Consider the following 7,088-nt stretch of genomic DNA (forward strand, 5'->3'; position numbering starts at 1 on the left):
TAAATCAGGCACCACCCACTGCCACCTCGGGCAGTGGTGGTCGGCGGCGGTCTACGGCGTTAGAAGGTGGCAGCCACCACCTCATGGTGGTGGTGACGGGTTTTCTTTGATTATTTTCCGGCCAAGCACATTCATACAACATCTCATCATTGAAAACACGCACACATACCAATATACACACACATAGCCCCCCACACACGGTGGCTGGTGGTGGCAGAAAAGCATTAAGGGCGACAACCACCATGGTTGGCTGCCATGGTGGTCCTCCTTATGAATCCGGCCAATAAAACTCCAATAAACACGTATCCATCACGTTACAGTCGCAACACACACACACACACACACACTTTAGGAAACACGAACACAACCACCATTTCACAGTGGCATGCGGCGGTGGTCAGAGATGATAGCCACCACCTCACGGTGGTGGTGGCTTCTCTTTTGATTCACGATCAAGCAACACACACATGCGACACACACGCCAAAACGCACCCAATAGCCTCCCTCGGAGTAGTGACGTTGACCGGAGCAGCGAAAGGAGAGTCGTCGAGCAGCGGTGGCGGATGCGGATGGCGACAGAAAAGAAGAAGTGGCGGAGGAATGGTGGCGGCAGTCGTTCACAGTCATCTTTGGTCTCGAAAGCTCCCCCCTAACTACGCTAGTCGTTGCCGGCAGTAGGATAGTTACGGTGGTTGGCTTCGGTGGTTGATGATGTCGTCAAGGGAGTGGTGGCGGCTGGAAGGAATAAGGGTGACGGCTGAGAGATTGTTAGGGTTAGGGTTTTGGAGCGTGGGGTTTAAATGAGAGGCAAGGGACGGATGACGGGTTTGAGTCCCGCCTGTCCTTTCAACTTATGTCCATTTTCCTTTTTAAGTCCCTCCTTCCCTATTCATTTCAAATCAAATCCACTAGTTACCAAATAGCCCCTGCTTCACACAATTATTTAGAATTCAGGTCCAATTGTTACAAAATAGACTCCAAATTCCATAATTAAATTTCAACATTTAACTCCGTACGGCTAACACTCTGATAAATTACTACGAATTTAGGGTTAAAATAAAATAAAATATAAAATACATATCGGGGTTTTAGGGCTTATTATTTATTTATTTATTTATATTTATTTATTATTATCCTTATTTATTTATTTACTTATTTTAACTTATTTTATTTTATTTATTTCATATTTAAACGGAATGTTACACCCTCTTTGAGTGTATATGTCCATATATGAACATATGTTCATATATGAACATAAAGTGCATTTGATTGATTCTAGTTCGATCATTTCCTCTCGATTGTGTTATAATTGTTTGAAATTTTATGGATTATAATCAACTTTCCCTCATTTCTTCTTAATTACTGGAATTACAACTCTTATATAAACATATATTCAATTATGAATATATGTTCATTTATGAACATATGTTCATATGTGAACATAAAGTGCATTTGGTTGATTCTAGTTCGATTATTTCCTCTTATTTTTGTTTTAGTTGTTTGAAATTTTCATGGATTAGAATCAACTTTTCCTGATTTGCATATCTTATTTCCTGAATTTCAGATAGAAAAACAAGTTTTGTTGATGTGAAATTTTATTGTGCGAAGAAGAGCAGTTGGGTGTTGGGGTGTCAATGTATATTAAAAATGACGGTGGCAATGAACAATATATGTGTGCAGAATGGACATGGCAATGGTGATCAAGGATATTACATTTGATATGAACCTATATGAATTTATGTTCATTTATGAACATATATTCATATATGAAATTATTGCCCTACCTTCCCTCCCTTATATGAACGGATTATGATTCAGCACAAGGGATTATGATTTAAACCATTTCACAAACTTGAGAAGATGATAAATATTACACATGTTCATTTTTGAACATATGTCCATAGATGAACATGTGCATCAAGTTATGGGTTTGCTTGAAGGGGTTATATAAACATTTAGGTTTTTTGTAGATTAAAATTGATTTTTGAGATTTTTGTGGATTATCAATTTTTGATATATTGTAGATTATAATCAATTTTCAGTGATTTGCATATCTTACGCATACAAGTTTTTTAACTAGCTTATTGTAAAGATTAGCTTATTGTAAACATCGACCTTATTTTCATTTATGAACATATATTCATAAATGGACATTAAATTTTTAGACCATCATATCCTTTTGTCATGATTTTAATCAAACAGTAATACAAGTGGTTATGTGGTTAGGTGGTATTTTTTGGTTATGTGTTGAATCCACCTCTCTCTCTCTCTCTATATCTAATACACGATGGGTGGTTGCAAGTGGTGGTAATAATGATGGGTGGTGGTGATAGTGATGGGTTGTGGTTTTGGTGGGTGGTGGGTGGGTGTAGGTGGTGGTGGCGGGTGGTGGTGATGGTGGATGGTGATGGTGGTGGCAGGTGGTGGTTGGTGGTGGTGGTGGTTGTGGTGGGTAGGTGGTGGGTGGTGGTGGTGGCGGGTGGTGGTTGTGGTGGCGGGTGGCGGGTGGTGGTGGGGGGTGGGTAGTGGTTGGTAGTGGTGGGTAGTGATGGGTGGTGGTGGTGGGTGGTGGTGGAAGGCGGTGGTGATGGGTGGTGGGGGTGGGTGGCGGGTGTTGGTGGTTGGGTGGTGATGGTGGTGGCGGGTGGTGGTGGTGGTGGGTGGTGGGTAGTGATGGGTGGTGGTTGGTGGTGATGGTGGTGGCGGGTAGTGGTGGAGGTGGGTGGTGGTGGCGGGCTGTGGTGGTTGGGTGGTGATGGTGGTGGCGGGTGGTGGTTGGTGGTAGTGGTGGTGGGTAGGTAGTGATGGGTGGTGGTTGGTGGTGGTGGTTGTGGTTAGTGATGGGTGGTGGTGGCGGATAGTGGGTAGTAATGGGTGGTGGTGGCATGTGGTGGTGATGGTGGTAGGTAGTGGTGGCAAGCGGTGGAGGTGGGTGGTGGTGGCAGGTGGTCGTGGTTGGGTGGTGATGGTGGTGGGGGGTGGTGGTTGTGGTGGGGGGTGGGGGTGGTGGGTAGTGATGGGTGGTGGGTGGTGGTGGTGGGTGGTGTTAGTTGGGTGGTGTGTGGTGTTAGTTAGTGGGTTTTTTTAATTGTTTGTAACTATTTTTTGATTTATATGAATATTATTTTATAATTTTAATTAAAAAAATTGTTTGGTCCAAATTTGTTCTCAAATGTTCTCGCGATAAAAAATGTTATCGATTGAACGCTCTCATATATATATATATATATATATATATATATATATATATATATATATATATATATATATATATATATATATATATATATATATATACTAGTCGTGGATCCGCGCGATGCGGCGGCGGCGAATAGTTTTTTTCGGCAAATAGTTTCTAGTTGGCTGTAGGTTTTTGGTTTATCAATTCTTTTGGTTTCTATCAAGTTCGGGTCGGTTCTTCTTTCAATACCAAACACATTTAATAGATTGCATATGTTATAGTTGAATCGAACCGAAACCGGTTAGTTGTATTCGGTCTGGTTCTCGGTTTCTCGTTCATTCTTTTATCAGTTTTCGGTTATATCAATTTCGATCCGTTTTTTGAACCGGTTACATCCGTATTACAAAGAACATGTAATGTATTAGTAAATATTAATTAGTATGAAAATATGTAATGTATTGATAAATATTAATTAGTATGAAAATATATTTATATCCAACATTGTTGTTTTTAATTAAAAATAAACATACATATTGTTTGTTTAATAAATATACGTTTACATTTGAATGTGAATTATTAAGAAATCTATGAAAATAAAATTGTATTTTGTTGTTCTGTAAGACTTAGTTATTCTTACATTTCTAACGTTTACTAATCAATATATTAAAGTGAAAACATCATACTTCTTGACGTCTTAGTATTATCAGCAATTTAGATAAAATTAATAAATAAAAATCTTGAACATTTTCGGACATATTGCAATAAATTGTTAAAAGTAGCCTCCATAAACGTTAATAACGTTGTTCTTTTCGAAAACAAAGTTTAATTCAAATGAAAAATCAGTTTACATTTTAGACATCTAGTTAATTTAAATTGTTAAAAGTAGCCTCCATAAATGTTAATATGTTGCCGGGTTTAAATAAACATTCAGAGTTATGAAAAACATTTATTTAAAAGTGTCAAATATGTTTTAATATTGCTAAATATGAAAATTCACAAATTCCTAATGTCAAAAATAGGGGCAATCGAAATGCATACCAAACAAAAATAATAAATTTACGAAATTTACCTACTTTACGAATTAAAGGTAAATATTAATTTAAAATATTTATAATTTAAACGGTAGAACATTTTAAAAAATAGTGGGCATTAAAAAGGTAAAAGCAGGAAACAATTGAAACGTTTACAAACAATACACATGTAAATTATGAACCCTCCTAGTTTGTCTTGGAGTAGTAGTACCAAGTCAGACTCAAAACAAAATACCCTTTTTCTGTGTAATCTTTTTCTGTACCAGCACACCTAACAAAAGAAATAACGATTATTCAACATCACAAAAAAGAGATCAGTGTTAACTGCAACTAATAGTAACATACTTTCATGGATTTTTTTATCATTAACATTCTACTTTGAATTATTCTTAATACCACATGCTACTGTAAAGTAATTAAAATACAAAAATATATATATACGTGAATCAAGGCCAAGCCAATCAAGGCCATGTATTCCACCCCATAAAATACAAGCATAAATAAAACCCAAACCTGTGAGAACTCAAATACAAAAATATATATATACGTGAACATGTTGATCATAAAAGCCAAAAAAAGGAAATTCAAACCTATTAGAACTTGAAGACCAGTACAAAACAACACCACCCACCCCTCTCTTCCTCTTTTCCACTTCGTTCCTTCTACCACCTGAGTGGCAGATCCCTTCCTTTGCCTTCCCTTGGGTTACAACCTTACGTAGACACACATAAAGTTGAAGATATCACCACATTCCCATTACTCTACAATAATTAATTTCCAAACCAGTTTTTGAGCATTTCCCTGTAAATATATTTCATTCCTTTAAAAATACAAATAACACATACGGAACACATATAGTTGTAAGAAGCTTCACTTATAAAGCAATATAATAGAGATATCAGCTACGATGAGGAGATTAGCAATGCTGTTTGCCTTAGACTCTGATAGGAATTAGATACTTAAATTAAAATTTAGCAGCTACCACATATAGTAATCATATTATCATGGATCGTTCTTGAGTTCTATCAGAGATAGACCTATAGTTGCATACATATAGCTACGGAGCTCATATACAGAATCATTAACAGGAAATAAGTTTGCCACATGAAACTATTATACGAAAAAGTTGAATGATCTCATAGGCATAACAACAAACAGGTGGAGTGCAATATTCTCAGGAAGAAACAAAATGAATATTAGAGTCACTTCCCGAAAACTCATGAATCTATAACATAAATGAAGAATTGAGCACATCTATCTCAATGGTTGTGTACGAATCAACTAGAAGAAGCCCCAATCTTTACAAACGAGAGAGGAAAAAACGACCAGCTCCCAAATAAAGTAGATAAAATAAAACCCACAAAACAGGGCCTGCACCAATTTACATCACTTAAGTTACAGATTCGATGCATCTGAATAAAATCCAATGAAGAAGCAGAAATAAAGGGATGACGTTTCATGAACTCACCAGCGGTATGGTGTTTCTGCACCACCAGTCAGCTCTTCCGTCAAAAAGTGAATGGAAACCCGCAACACATACAACCTCACAAATAGGAAATAGAGGTTCCCAAAACTCAAATCGAGCAAAGGAAACCCACGCAGATACAAGAAAATAGGTGGGGAGGGACATCAACTTACCGATAGAAGGTCTAGGAGGTAACGACGACATCAGGAGGGTGGACGTAGCGACGGCGTCAGGAGGCTGGTGGTTACGGAGGCCTGCCGGAGATCGAAGAGAGTAAGGAATGAGACGTAGGAGATTTGGGAGAAACGGAGGCTGAAGAGCTTTAGAGGATTTTAGGGTTCTCCGAAATCTAAGACCGTAATAAGTTACAAATGAGATGCGTAGTGTATACAAGCTTAATAAGATTATACATGGAATTATAATAGTTGTACCTCTTAATTTTTAAGAAACGCTTTATATAATAATATATATATATATTCTTGATTTTGGTTTTCAATAAACGCTAATAATTACAAACATATGTATCTGCCTAATTTAAAGTTATTTTTAAAACATGTACATAAAACAAAAATAAAATCATTGCCACACCAAATTTTCATAAATGATAAATAACTTGAGACTTTTGTTTTAGATATCTTTAATAATGAGATTCGTTGTTATGGGTTTATAATTTGTTTCTTATTTGGCTTAGCTTGAGACAAATGGTGAGTATCCTAATTAATTTTGCATAGTAAAACCTTTGGAGCCGTACGTACAAGATGCATGAATGGTAGGACATGCAACTCAATTCAAATATACGTAATTGTAAAGCATTCAAAAAATAATAATGATTAGCTAAGTATACAATGAGAAAACGTTCAAGGTACGTGTGCAAGTATATAGATTGTAGAATTTGTGTTATATTTATCGGCCGACGCACCACATGTATCCATCCATCTTTATGCCTTCACATGTCAGGTTTCAACTTTCAATATATAGTTCTATTTCGGGTTAATGTTCACAGAACAAATGATGTTCTATTTCGGGTTAATGTTCGCAAAAGAAAAGATGCCGTGTTTATCGATGAAATGACAATTCGTTTTACAAAACAGGTGTACAATTTTAAATGGTATCGGGGTGTTTTGATTGCGATATATACTTTCATTTTCTAGTCATGTGGGATGATGACCTATAATGATGCTCATATGAATATTTGATCTTTATGACTAATTTGAAGTTTGAAGCTCAAAATAGAGTTAATCACAAATAAATAAATAAATAAATAAATAATAAAACCCATATGCATTAGGTTTTTTTCGGATTAAAGTTCAAATTTTTTTACTGAAAACTCTTTTATTTTTTTCTCGGATTTAGCCTATACAATTTATATTTTTTCGATTTCCCCTTACATTTTCATTTTTTTGTCGATTTA

The 7,088-nt window shown here is 36.4% G+C and overlaps 1 long non-coding RNA gene across 2 annotated transcripts; it reads right to left on the minus strand.

Annotated features, from left to right (window-relative positions):
* Positions 1–4,262: 4,262 nt before the first annotated feature.
* On the minus strand, positions 4,263–6,123 carry LOC145135993 (uncharacterized). Of its 2 annotated transcripts, XR_013720158.1 has the most exons (3): positions 5,681–6,059; positions 4,803–5,013; positions 4,263–4,483 (listed from the first exon to the last, which is right to left on the minus strand). It is a non-coding gene; the product is annotated as an uncharacterized LOC145135993 (long non-coding RNA). The 2 variants fall into 2 exon arrangements; XR_013720157.1 differs by lacking the exon at positions 4,263–4,483 and having other exon boundaries at positions 4,584–5,013; positions 5,681–6,123.
* Positions 6,124–7,088: the final 965 nt, after the last annotated feature.

This window comes from Lactuca virosa, chromosome 9 (assembly GCF_052849685.1).
Source record: "Lactuca virosa cultivar CGN04683 chromosome 9, Lactuca_virosa_CGN04683_v6, whole genome shotgun sequence".
NCBI classification, from domain to species: domain Eukaryota; kingdom Viridiplantae; phylum Streptophyta; class Magnoliopsida; order Asterales; family Asteraceae; genus Lactuca; species Lactuca virosa.